We start from the raw sequence: 12,765 nt of genomic DNA, 5'->3' as shown, positions 1-12,765 counted from the left end.
TTGGTGACAATCCTAGCCTTGTCATCTGAGCCAATACGCAGCCGGGCACAACATGGCATACTGCACGTTTTCCGCGGTCAAAACCTTCTTCACATGCTGGTACTCCTTCCTCGCCACCTGGACCGCAACTGTGAAGTCAGGGTAAAATGCCACTGTGTTGCCCTGATAAGTGATGGTACCTTTCTGACGGGATATGCGCATGACGAGTCATGGTCCCTATAATTCAGCAGGCGCGCAATAATCAACCTAGTTTGTGCCCCCGGGGGAGAACGAACCGCCAGGGATCGATGGGCTCTCTCTACTATGAGCAACTGAGAGAGACTTTCAGCGTCGAATATTTTGTGGAGCATATTTTCCACATACGTCTCCAGCCTGCCCACATTTGTCGATTCCGGCACGCCCATTATGCACAGATTATTGCACCGGGTCTTGGCCTCCAGGTCTTTATTTTTTGCCTGGATGACAGCGAGAACCTTCTCCATATCCAGTGCCTTGGAGGTCACATGCTGCAACCCGTCCTCCACGTCCGATATGCGTTGTTCTGCCTCGCCTAGTCTGGTCTAGCTTGGCAGACATGTAGTCCATACGGCCATTGAGGGCCTCGATTTTGCCGTCTATGGATTGAAGAATGGCTTGTATGGCAGACAATGTCTTTTCCAGGGAGGATGGAGCGTCAGTATGATTGTCCAGTTCAGAATCAGAAGTGGCTCTCTGTTGCGGTTTACCAGGTTTCCGCAGGTTAAAAGTTAGGCGCGGCTGAGTTTTATCAGTTTTTCCCATGGTGAGATTCTCCGTGTGGCGTGGCCGTGATTGACACACTTTAAGCAAAGCAAGTCTGTAGAGCTACCCACTCGTCAGCGCTCTCTTTCACTGAAGCCCTCTGCGTGCACACGTCTCTCAACCCCCACTCTTACCTGTATGTCAGAGGTGCGATATTCACAATCCATGACATACCCTGAAACCGGTCCCAGGATGCTTGTTTCCGGTCCAGGGAGGACCTGGCCTGGGAGTTCGCTCTGGACTGTTCCCATGGGGCACAGGGTCAAGACTGATTTGCATTTGGCTGGGTCCAAACTGGGGTGGCTTAGTGGGCAAAAGAATGATGGATTTAACCCAGATCTTTTGACTGGGGGAGAATGTTTGCATTGTCAGCATTTCGTCCATCATTTGTTAGCTATAACACTTTTCACCCTAAGTGGGATGGGTATGCCCAGAAGTGGGTCCCTTGCTCACTGTGCCACTGGATTCAAGCTAGGCTGGCTGAAGAACGGTGACATACCCTGAAACCGGTCCCAGGATGCTTGTTTCCGGTCCAGGGAGGACCTGGCCTGGCAGTTCGGTCTGGACTGTTCCCATGGGCACAGGGTAAAGACTGATTTGCACATGGCTGGGTCCAAACTGGGTGGCTTAGTGGGCAAAAGAACAATGGATTTAACCCAGATCTTTTGACTGGGGGAGAATGTTTGCATTGTCAGCATTTCGTCCATCATTTGTTTGCTGTAACACTTTGTCAGAGGCCGGGTTCTGGAATGCCGGTTTTGCCTTCACCTGACTCACTCACCGCTGTTTCCCCCTTGCAGTCACCGGACCCAAACACCGCTTGGACCGCGTCATCCGACTCTCCCTCTTCCGGGTTCTGGCCCTTTCAGGAAGAGACGGACGACTCCTGGCCCCGCCCCTGGGGGTGGAACCGCACCGCGTCATCGGCTGCAAAAAGCCCAGCGACCAATGAGGACGGGGCGTAAACGGGAAGGAGGAAGGAGCCGGGAGAGACGACGGACGGAGCCAAGAAGACGAATCGAGGGATCCCGTGGCATCGAGGATCTCGGAGGAACCCACTGCAGAGACGCCCAGAGGCCAACGTCCCCGTGAAGCGCCCTGCCACAGTCCCGGAGGAACGTGGCTTGAGCAGGTACGGCAGAGTTTGCTGGGTACCGTGAGGCGGGTAGGGCCAAGAGCCGAGGGAGGAGTGGGGCTGCCAGGTGGGGAGTCCTAGTATCTGCGCACTCCCAACTCCCTAAACCCTCCTTAGGTGGCGGAACCCCTCCCTACACGACCCACACCCTTAGAGAGACTGGTGATATCCCTCACACCCTTTCCATCAGCGGCGTTACCGCCAAACGCCCTAATTGGTGTCCTTTCTTTTTTTTGTTCTGGTGACACCGTTGGCCAACCTCTACCCGGACGAGGGAGACAAGACAACGTGCTTCAAAGAGGGAGAAGAAATCCCCCTGGAGGAAGGAGCGAAAGACTCACCCTCACTATTGTTACTTTGGTTCTCTTTGTACCACTAAAAATATAATTCCCCATTAAACTTTAAGCAACATATCAAGCCTGAGTCGCGGTATTTCTGCCCATTCTGACACGTGGTGGAGAATGCGGGCACGGTAACCTCCCGCAAACGGCCCTTACCATGGAAAATCTCATACAACACATTGTAGAGGGACAGAAGAAGCTCGAATGGGCAGTGGAGCGGCAACTATCCACCGCACAGGCGGATCGGGACACCTTCAGGGACCTCATGAAGGCGCAATTAGAGACTCTTATTAAGGTTGTTGAAGAACCCTCAACAAACCCCACTGGCCAGAGACTACACCGGGGTATCTCCGCTCCCCCTACGGTGTCATTGCAAAAATATAGGTGGGCGAGGACCCCGACGCTTTGCTCTTAAACTTCGAGAGAGCAGCCAGGGCGTCTGGCTGGCCTGTAGGGAAATGGCCTTTTTATTTGGCACCCCTCCTGACGGGCGAAGCACAGGCAGCGTATCAAGTCGCTAACGCTGGGGGTGTCACGCCATATGAGGAGATCAAGGCTATAATCCTAGATCACTTGGGCATGGACTCCGAAGCCTATCGACTGCGTTTTCGAAAGGAAAAAGGAGCCCCGGGCGATACACCAAAGACCCTGCACTATAAACTCAAACTCGCGGCCGAAAAATGGCTGAAGCCCACAGACCACTCCAAGGAAGAACTTATGAACGCCATTATCCTCGAGCAGTTTTTGGAAGCCCTGCCCTTTAGTATGCAGCGATGGTTGCGACAGCACGCCAACCTAACCGTGGAACAAGCAGTAGACATGGCCACTTCCTATTCCCGTGCTCAACCCCGGGCACCTTCATGGGAAACGGAAAAACCCTCCAAAGGTCCACCTGCCCCGAGGAAGGCACTCAGACCCATCAAAGAGCCAGAACGTGTCCGCCTGGGTCGTTTCGAGCCATCCGTAAACCGTGGACCCCAGTGTTTTGAGTGTGGGGAATGGGGACACATCGCCCGTGCTTGTCCTCGGAAAAAGACCGAGGAACCTATGGACGTCAGCTATCTCCCGCGAAGTCTCATGTATACTGCAGAGATGGGGTCCTGTTTTCACGTAAGTCTAGTGGTTAATGGGGTGAGGGTACAGGCCCTCTTGGACTCGGGGTGTCGACAGTCCGTGATACGTGAGGCATTGATAAAACCCGATCAAGTGATCCCTAACAAAACCATACTTATTCGGTGTATACACGGAGACGTTCGACCATACCCTGTAGCCCGTATCTCTTTGGAAACTCCAAAAGGGTTTCATTCCCCGGTGTTAGTAGGGGTATTAGACACCCTGCCTGAAGAGGTGATTTTAGGAGTCGACAACCCGGACTTCTTGTCATTGTTTATGCATACCCTAAGGAAAAGAAACCCTAGGGGACAAGAGAAAACCGCTTTTTTGACAGAGGAACCATGGCTAACAAACAAAGATTTCCGTTGGGCCCAGCATAATGATGCTTCTCTTACACACGCCTGGGAAGAAGCCCGAACACCCCCAAAAGACCAACCACGGCCATATCCTTACTTCCTCGTTTCCCATGATCTGTTGTACCGGGTGGCGGGACCCCGTGACAAACCCCAATTACTGGTTCCCAGAGAATTTAGAGAGCCACTATTGTTTTTTGCTCATTCGCATTTATTGGCGGGCCATTTAGGAGCAGAGAAGACCACCCAGGGACTGCTACGACATTTTTATTGGCCCGGAATATACGCCCAGACCAAACAATACTGTAGGGAATGCCCGATTTGTCAAAGTTAGAACCCCTACATCCCCCCCAAGTTCCCCTACAACCACTACCCATAGTAGGGAAACCCTTTGAGCGAGTGGGTCTAGATATCATCGGGCCACTGCCTCGATCAACAAAAGGGTTCCAGTACGTTTTGGTCTTAGTGGACTATTGCACCAGATTCTCCGAAGCTTTTCCCCTCAGGGCCCCCACAACTTTCAACATAGCAGATAAATTGCTTGAATACTTCTCTCGGGTTGGGTTTCCGCGCCAAATACTAACGGATCAAGGAACCCCTTTTGTTTCGAAGCTCATGTCACAGGTCTGTGGGATGTTGGACGTGAAACGCATTAAAACTTCCGTGTACCACCCCCAGACCGATGGCCTGGTAGAACGATACAATGGGACCTTGAAACTGACCCTGAAGAAGATGTTGACAGGCGAAGGCCAGACATGGGACCGGCTGCTTCCCCTCGCACACATTGTCATACGCGGTCAGGTACAGAGCAGTCTTGGTTGTTCTTCTTTCGAACTGTTGTATGGTCGGCAACCGAGAACCCTGTTAGAGATGACAAGAGAGACCTGGGAGAAGGACAACCACGATACCAGTAGTTTGCATGAATACGCCCAACAGCTACGCTCCAGGATCGGGAAACTCCGCGACCTGGCTCATGCCAACCTAGAAAAAAAACAAATCCTTCAGAAACAGGGGTACGATAAGGGGAAGAAGTGGAGAACCCTGAGAGTGAATGACTGGGTTCTAGTTACGTTGCCCTCTTCCCTGTCCAAGGGCAAAACCGAATGGAAGGGTCCCTTTAAGGTCGTAGAGACCGTTTGGAAGACCACCTATAGGCTCCGACTAGGCCCTAACAAGACCCAGCTATACCATATCAACCTCTTGAAGAAGTGGCTGGGATCCCCTCCCTTAAACAACCATCTAGTGACATCTCCTGTTATACCCGAATGCTCTCTAGAACACCTGGTGGTTTACCAAGAATTAACCTCAGAACAACAAAACGAGGTGTTAGAGATGACCACGGAGTTTAGCTCCCTCTTCTCTGACCTACCAGGAAGAACCCGAGTAATAGAACATTGTAAAACAACAGAGGAGGGGAAGGTGGTAAAACAAAAACCGTATCGCATTCCGGCATCCAGACGGAGAGCCGTCGCTGAAGAGGTCCACAAAATGCTGCAAATGGGTGTTATCCGACCCTCACGAAGTGAGTGGTCTTCTCCCATTGTGTTGGTACCAAAGCCCAATGGTTCAATCCGTTTTTGCATAGACTTTCGCGGGGTGAATGCTATCTCAAAGCTAGACGCCTACCCTCTTCCTCGAGTAGACAAACTGGTCGAGAGGCTTGGCGAAGCCCGCTATATCACTACATTAGACCTGACAAAAGGGTATTGGCAGGTACCCCTACGGCAAATCGATCAAGAAAAGACTGCGTTCTCTACTCCTGAGGGCCTATTTGAGTTCACAGTCCTTCCCTTTGGCTTACACGGGGCCCCGGCGACCTTTCAGAGACTGATGAATAAAATCCTGTATTCCCATCAAAAGTATTCCGCAGCGTATCTGGATGACATCATCATATATAGCACCACTTGGAAAGACCACCTGAGACATTATCACCAGATACTGCAAGCGCTAAAAGAGGTCGGACTGCACATTAACGCAAAAAAATCACGCGTGGGGTTCAACAAAGTAAAATATCTGGGGTACATGCTTGGGGACGGGTGTCTCGAACCCCAAGAAGAAAAAGTAAAAGCTATAACCGAAACCCCCTTACCCTCAACCAAACGAGAGGTCAGGGCCTTTTTGGGCCTCACTGGCTATTATCGTCGATTCATCCCCCGGTACTCTGACATTTCCGCCCCCCTGACCAATTTGTTACAGAAAGGAATCCCCAGCAGGGCCTTACGAAACCCCTCTCCTTCTGTTCTTGCTGCATTTCACACTCTGAAAAAAGCTATTACTAGCCACCCCGTACTGATTTCCCCCGACCATTCTCGGCCTTTCATCCTTCAAACCGACGCCTCCGATGTGGGCATAGGAGCCGTCCTCTCCCAGACCACGTTGGACGGTACTGAGCGTCCTGTCCTTTACATCAGTCGAAAACATTTTCTCCGTGAGAGACAGTACCCCACCATCGAGAAAGAGTGTCTCGCCATCAAATGGGCCATTGATAAACTTCAGTACTACCTCGAGGGTACCCATTTTGTTCTGTACACCGACCACGCCCTTCTAGTGTGGATGAGTAGGACCAAGGGGAACAACCCTAGGGTGATGAGGTGGTTCTTGTCTCTACAGCCCTTTGCCTTCGAGGTTCGACACCGGAAAGGGTACCTTAATGCTAATGCTGACTTTCTGTCGCGTTTCCCATTTGGCCCCGATCGGGACGAATCCAGGGGAGGGGTGTGTCAGAGGCCGGGTTCTGGAATGCCGGTTTTGCCTTCACCTGACCCACTCACCGCTGTTTCCCCCTTGCAGTCACCGGACCCAAACACCGCTTGGACCGCGTCATCCGACTCTCCCTCTTCCGGGTTCTGGCCCTTTCAGGAAGAATCGAGGGATCCCGTGGCATCGAGGATCTCGGAGGAACCCGCTGCAGAGACGCCTGGAGGCCAACGTCCCTGTGAAGCGCCCTGCCACGGTCCCGGAGGAACGTGGCTTGAGCAGGTACGGCAGCGTTTGCTGGGTACCGGGAGGCGGGTAGGGCCAAGAGCCGAGGGAGGAGTGGGGCTGCCAGGTGGGGAGTCCTAGTATCTGCGCACTCCCAACTCCCTAAACCCTCCTTAGGTGGCGGTACCCCTCCCTACACGACCCACACCCTTAGAGAGACCGGTGATATCCCTCACACCCTTTCCCTCAGCGGCGTTACCGCCAAACGCCTTAATTGGTGTCCTTTCTTTTTTTTGTTCTGGTGACACCGTTGGCCAACCTCTACCCGGACGAGGGAGACAAGACAACGTGTTTCAAAGAGGGAGAAGAAATCTCCCTGGAGGAAGGAGCGAAAGACTCACCCTCACTATTGTTACTTTGGTTCTCTGTGTACCACTAAAAATATAATTTTAAGCAACATAGCAAGCCTGAGTCGCGGTATTTCTGCCCATTCTGACACACTTTTTGCCCTAAGTGGGATGGGTATGCCCAGGCGTGGTACCCTTGCCCACTGTGCCACTGGATTCAAGCTAGCCTGGCTTAGTGGGCAAAAGAACTATGGATTTAACCCAGATCTTTTGACTGGGGGAGAATGTTTGCATTGTCAGCATTTCGGCCATCATTTGTTTGCTGTGACACTTTTCGCCCTAAGTGGGATGGGTATGCCCAGAAGTGGGTTCCTTGTTCACTGTGCCACTGGATTCAAGCTAACCTGGCTGAAGAAGGGTGACATACCCTGAAACCGGTACCATGATGCTTGTTTCCGGTCCAGGGAGGACCTGGCCTGGCAGTTCGGTCTGGACTGTTCCCATGGGGCACAGGGTCAAGACTGATTTGCACATGGCTGGGTCCAAACTGGGGTGGCTTAGTGGGCAAAGAACAATGGATTTAACCCAGATCTTTTGACTGGGTTGAGAATGTTTGCATTGTCAGCATTTCGTCCATCATTTGTTTGCTGTAACACAATCCTGCGGCACAGGGCAGGCGCCGAGTCCAGCGCGCCTGTCCCGGGCTCCTTACGCTTACGGGCACCACTGACACCCGCTACTTTGTGTAAAGATACTAAACTTGGTCAGACCTTTTTTTATGATCGATGCAGCCCGGCCATCAGACTGTACCTAACTTGGGGATAGGTTAACCTATCTCCCGCCTCCACCTCTCTCAGTATGGCCACGAAAACGACCAATAGCCGTCACACCCTGCTGCAGCGATAAGTCTGAGCTTGCCGCTATGTGGGTCCAGAGCGTCACCGCGACGTGTCTTAAGTGCCGCACGTGGGGGGGGCACAATGACAAACTTGCCGTCCAAATGGCCAGCACAAGTGTACAACAGCACTCCTCAGTGTAAATATAGGGCCACAACAGTGAACCGGTACAGTCGTGGGGTTTTGCGCCTCGCTCGTTCCCTTTGCCCCATGCCGGTGGTTCACAGCAGCAGGTCACACGCTGTCTCTGTACGCTGCCAGGGTCACTTCACCATGCGTTCCTGCACTGGGCCCTCAGCCTCCCGTGGGGGAGGTCGCCATCAAGCCAGGATCCACCGTCGCCGCTACTCACGGATTCCCCACAGCAGGCTCGCGGGGTTGCACCTGAGCCACGCAGCTCCACTCAGGACGGGGGAGGGCGCGCATCACAGCCTCCCGCCGCCCGCCCAGATCCAGCCACAACATGCAGCGATCAGGTCTCACCGGAGGGACGGATCCACAAGGGGTTCCTGCAGGTAAGGCAAAAACCAGCGATACTCTTCTTCTTTTGCGCCGACTCCTAGGCAGTCCTCCGGCAGCCGGTGCACTGTTTACACGGCCACCATGTTAGGTTGATGACCCACTCTGCCCCGCTTCTCCAGCATTGTCTCGCAGCTGTTGCGGAGGAAGGACACCGCAATCGCAGGCTCTGCCCGCCTCTTCATCCGCTGTATAGCTCGCCCTCTTCGCTCGGGCAGCGCACAGCGGGCTCACGGGGCTCACCACAGGGCTGTGCAACAGGTACTGGAGACAGGTGGCTGGTTTTCCCTCATACACCACGCCACCTGCTCAGATTCAGCCCAGGTTGCCTCTTTCAAACTGCACCGGAGGAGTGGGGTCACCCAGGTGCTCATAGCCTCAGAGTTGGCAGCGGTACCTCCCACTATAGACGCGGATGTCCCGATAGCTTCCGGGCTCCAACAGGCGCTAATCTACTCACGCGGCCGCCATGTTACTTTCAGCGCTGTCTCTCAGCCAACCAGCAGTCAAGTGCAGCGGGGGCCGGTGATCACAGCGAAGATGCCTCCGGCAGCCTCCCTGCAGCTATATGTCCGTTGCCACTGATTATTGAGCTTGGATGGTGTCTAGGGAGCAGGATAAATGAAGGATTGGCAAGTCAGCCGGCGGAGCTGCACTACAGCGCTGCGATCTTGCCGTGCGCCCTCTAGTGCCCCCAATGCTGAAAGTTGACGACAAAAGAATATTGAATAAAGTGGTCATGATGAGAGTGGTGTGACAGAACACCCCCATCCTTAGCCAATGAGAGACGGAGTTTGCTCTCATATTGAAACAAATGTGGGTTGGACATTTTGGTTTTAGGGTATAATTGAAAGTCCCTGGGGGTGTGTGGTTATTGTAGGTGTTGGTCAGCTAGTGGGAGATCGTCCCTTTGCTGTTTCCAGATAGAAGCCTACCTGTTTCCTGACTTAATCTTTGCCATTTGACTCTTTTCGAAGGGCCTTGCTACCCTTTGGCCAGAGGGTAAATTTTCCTTGAATCTTATTTGGGTTAGTATAGATAATATTCTGAATTTGCAAATTAATTTGCAAATGTATTTTGTCTCTGAAACTTTTCTCATTTCGCCTATCCACTCCTTCAATGCATTGTTTATTGATCTGAGTTTGTTTCTATTCATTGCCAAGATATGTTCTCTGTGATGGTTCATGATTTGCATTGTATGATGGTACTTGATGAGCATTCATTTCACATTATTTTTCGATAAATATTATAAATTACACATGGAGTCTGTTATTTAGTAATATTGATATGTGTCAATCAATCAATCAGTGACACTTATAAAGCGCGCTACATACCCGTAGGGTCTCAAGGCGCTGGAGGGGGGGGGGAGCCGCAACTGCTCGAACAGCCAGGTCTTCAGCTTCTTCCTCCTATGTGTATATTATTGCTATCAACTTCTCAACTTCCTATGGTCAGTCGCACAAATATATGCATATTGTAAGGAGGAATGCAGGTTCTATTGCTTATTTGGTAAGTTAGGTATAAACTTGCATCACACCGAACCCCAGCGTGAAGGGTTTAGTTGGGTAGTGTAAATGGGCCTTTGTTTGTGAAAAATTATCGATCACTGGATCAGTTTTGGTAGCAGAGGATGGTTAATTATTGATTAGTTTGGCAATAATTATTGATTTATTGGTGATTAATATGAAAAGTTAGTGTCTTTATTTTATGTTGTCTGGAAGTACGGTTACGGAGTTACTTAAGATCCCGGGATTATGTTATTTTAGCCTATATGGCAGAGGAATAGTGTGGAAAGGTATCACACCGCAGAAGTACTTTGTCTGTTGTCATAATATCGAACAGTGAAAGGCTGTTGATGTTATGTTAGGACTTATTCGATTGAAAGAAGATTGCATGAAATAGTGAAAGGTCCGCTTCCGAAACTTTGGCCTTACATCCCCAAAGGAGTACCAAAACCTCTATCTGAAAAGAAAGTCCTCTTACGAAACTTTGGCTAGTATCCCCAGAGGAGTACCAAGTCTTCCTTTAACTTGATTGGGAGTGTGTAGCGCTGGTCGTTATTTTACTAGAAGTGAAAGAATCTCTTTTGAAGAGTGAAACTATCTCTTTTATTAATGGAACAGATAAAATAGCATTGTTTTGTGTTGTTTCTAACAAGAATTTTTAGTTAAGAAAACCTAGAAATACATTGCCGTATTATTTTGTAATGGGAAGGTCAGTAGCAGGAAGAGGTGATGTGATCATATTTCTTGAAGCCCAGATGAGGCATGCCGAAGCATCTAGGATGCCTGGTGGGGGAAGGGCGTTGTTGGGGCAGTGTGAAGTCTGGAAAACCATTGTGTAAGGTTTTACAACCATCTGCATGTGAGAGTACAAGGACTGAGACAGCAGTTCTGAAGTCATTTTCTCGCACGAATGGTTTCACTTTATTCAATACAGAGAAATGGTACCCAACCGTCTTGGTTTTCTTAAGAATACGTTTCTTCAGGGTGAGGTCAGCGTCTAGACTTTAGAGTGAATCCGAATGACTTGGCATGGGTGAATGGTGGGGTTCAAATATATCTGTGTTCATGTCACTGTGCCAAGTTTGCACTACTTGTTGCTTGTTGTTTTTGACAAATAGTGTGAATTGTGTCTTGGTGGGGTTGAGCTTCAGGTATATGTTGGACATCCATATCTGAATGAGATGAAGGCAGTTTTCGAGGTGGTAAATATTCTTTGGGAACTGGATGCATAATATATTCCTGACATACAGAGATACAACTACCATATTCTTAAATGTATTTTAAAGTTATTGTAATGACAGTATATGCTATACTCAGGGTGACTGGAATTATACCATTTTGTGTTCCCACATAATCCTTCATCTACTAAATAATCTGCAGATTTTAACAAGAGAATTGTTTCTGTTAAACAGATCAAACGTTACTAAAAATGCGACAACACATGATGCTGCGCTGTGGAAGGCCCTTCTCAAAGGTTGAATGGTCATCTCTTTGTTGCTTGTTGCTGTATTTTGGGTGTCAGACTAGTAGTATTGAGTGAAACCTTTCCCCAGACAATATTAACATGTGTAAAACTAATGAGGTAATACTATATCAAAATGTGCTGCTTTACGCTGCATAGTTTACCTTCTCTTGCTGCATAATTTGGTAAAGCTTGCTGCATAATTTGATCCAACCCTGCTGCATAATTCCAGCGGCCCATACATAGAAGGAGACTTTGTGAGAAAGAGGCAGAATTGTACTCATATGTGTCAGCATTCCAGTGTTAGGTATGATGCTTCTGACTTATAGAAAAAATGTTGTTATTTAAACTTTCTCTTGCTTAAACTTCCTTCACTTTGGGTTAATGAAATTTGTCTGATTTTACCCACATAGCTGCTCTTGCACATGCTTGTCTCGCATTACTAAAAGTTTGAGCTATTGGTTTTGCAAGTAATAAAGCAACGCCAATAGCTCAAACTTTCAGTAATGCGAGACCTATTGCATTGCAAATGCTTGTAATATGCCGGCATGAATGGATAATATAACTCTGTAATGCCGATCTTTTTTAAATTAAAAGTATTTCAACTGATGATGAAAACAAATAATGCGCCTGCTGGTATGGTTTTTGGACAGAAAAAAATAACAAACTTTATTTTGAGCTCCAAGAGTGTTGTAAAGTACTGAATCAAACAGGAAGTAAGTCAGTAGTAAAAGTGTAACAGAAGTAGGACTAAAACTGTGCGAATCCATAGCATTGTTTTAAACGTAGCAGGCATGTAATATTTAATTGCCTATAATATGAAATAACTATAAATAATGTTTTTTTCTAACACAAGTGAAATGGTAGGTTAATTATCAAATAGGTCGTGCAATGTAGGCTCGCAGAATAAGGCATAGAAACATGCACCGTGCCCACGCGATCTTCTTTGCATTAGCCTTCTTGTCCCCGGTAATAGTCCTTCACTGCAAAACATTTTTAACTCCCCCCCCCCCCCCCCCCCGCCTTTTTGCAGCGTGTTTTAAGTGCGGGAGGTGCAGTAACATGAGTGATTGGCGTTGCACCGTTTTTCTGGACCACCCAGAAGAGGCGACACTGTACAAATGCATTATAATACTAGTACGCATGTGTATCCACTCTAATGAAGATATGTTTGTAGGTGTGCTGTTAAACACCTGGTGTTTGTTTCAAAATCAATGCATTTTTTTTTAATTATAAAACAATAGTTTGAAACTGAACAGTACTCGTACCAGAAACAGCGCCTGTAATGACTTGGAACCCGACCGTAAATGTCCCTTCAGCCCCAGAGTAAGAGCTCCTCCGGTAACTTCAGGTACTGCTACTGCCTTTACAAGTGCATAGGACCGTCTCAAT

This window comes from Triturus cristatus, chromosome 11 (genome assembly GCF_964204655.1).
Source record: "Triturus cristatus chromosome 11, aTriCri1.1, whole genome shotgun sequence".
In the NCBI taxonomy this organism is placed as follows: Eukaryota; Metazoa; Chordata; class Amphibia; order Caudata; family Salamandridae; genus Triturus; species Triturus cristatus.
The sequence above is the reverse complement of the archived record's forward strand: the minus strand, read 5'-3'. Positions refer to the sequence as shown.